Raw genomic sequence first — 1,166 nt, 5'->3', positions numbered from 1 at the left:
TTTGCTCTACTGATGTCTAACTCGTATTAGCTCAGTTGGTAGAAGATCTACTGGAAGTGCAAATATGGATATGGACTACGCAGTAAAATATCTGTCACCGATTGCACCCCCGGAAAGGGAGTCTCATAGCGAGGCGCCTAGTCCGGAAAAATCCGGACCAGGTGGATTTTTCGGTCGCGCACCAGTCACCTAGCTGTTCTTGGATATTTGTGTCTGTCCTTTGTCCCCCTCCCCCCCCCCCCCCCCCCCACACACACACACCAGGGACTATGTTCGTAATTCTTGTCCAGCTCACTTGAATCTTTATATTTAATTGCATTATAATCATAACCTTAAACTGCAGGCCTTTCACCCTTGTTGATGTTAGACTGGTGGCAGCTGATAAAACCTCTTTGCTCTACTGATGTCTAACCCTTTTGGTTAGCTCAGTTGGTAGAGCGCTCCACTGGAAACGGAGAGGTTCCGGGTTCGATTCCCGGACCGGACAGATTTGTTTCGGTCGCGTACCAGTCACATAGCTGTGTTTGCAGATTTATGTTTTTCCTCCGTCCCCCTTGTTCCCGTCCTCCAGGGACTATTTTCGTAATTCTTGTCTAGCTCACCTGCACCTTTTGTTTTAATTGCGTTATAATCATAACCTTAAACTCCAAGCCTTTCGCCCTATTTGGAGTTAGACTGGTGGCAGCTGATAAAGCCTGTTTGCTCTACTGGTGTCAAACCTTCGGTTAGCTCAGCTGGAAGAGCGTTCCACTGGAGATGAAGAGCTCCCGGGGTCGATACCGGCCAGGCGGATTTCTTCAGTCGTGCACAGTCACCTAGCTGTGTTTGGAGATTGGTGTTTGTCCTTCGTTCCTCTTGTACCCCTTCTTCAGGATTATATTCGCGATTTGTTCATCGGCGTTCTGATCGACTAGTGCCGCAGCCTCATTGGCTGCGGAGCGATAACAAAGATGGCCGCTGAAAAAGCCACACCCTGTCAGTGATTCCTCACTGACAGGGAGAGAGAGGGGAGGAGAAGGGTGCGATAGGGAAAGGGGGATCAACACCGCCTAGAGTCAAGCCCGTAGCGCTTGGAGCCATGACGTCACCAACGTCACAAGGAGGAGGCGATCCTGGAAGTTGGGCTTCTCTGAAGGCTCCTCTTTGAGTTTTTCCACTTTCCTGCA

At 49.9% G+C, this 1,166-nt stretch overlaps 1 non-coding gene across 1 annotated transcript; it reads left to right on the top strand.

Annotated features, from left to right (window-relative positions):
• Positions 1-405: 405 nt before the first annotated feature.
• On the top strand, positions 406-487 carry Trnas-gga. The gene has a single exon. It is a non-coding gene; the product is annotated as a tRNA-Ser (tRNA).
• The last annotated feature ends 679 nt before the right edge of the window (positions 488-1,166 follow it).

This window comes from Ixodes scapularis, unplaced genomic scaffold (genome assembly GCF_016920785.2).
Source record: "Ixodes scapularis isolate PalLabHiFi unplaced genomic scaffold, ASM1692078v2 PGA_scaffold0__279_contigs__length_252992795, whole genome shotgun sequence".
NCBI lineage: Eukaryota > Metazoa > Arthropoda > Arachnida > Ixodida > Ixodidae > Ixodes > Ixodes scapularis.
Note: the sequence above shows the minus strand (reverse complement) of the source record. Positions and strands in the feature narration are given on the sequence as shown.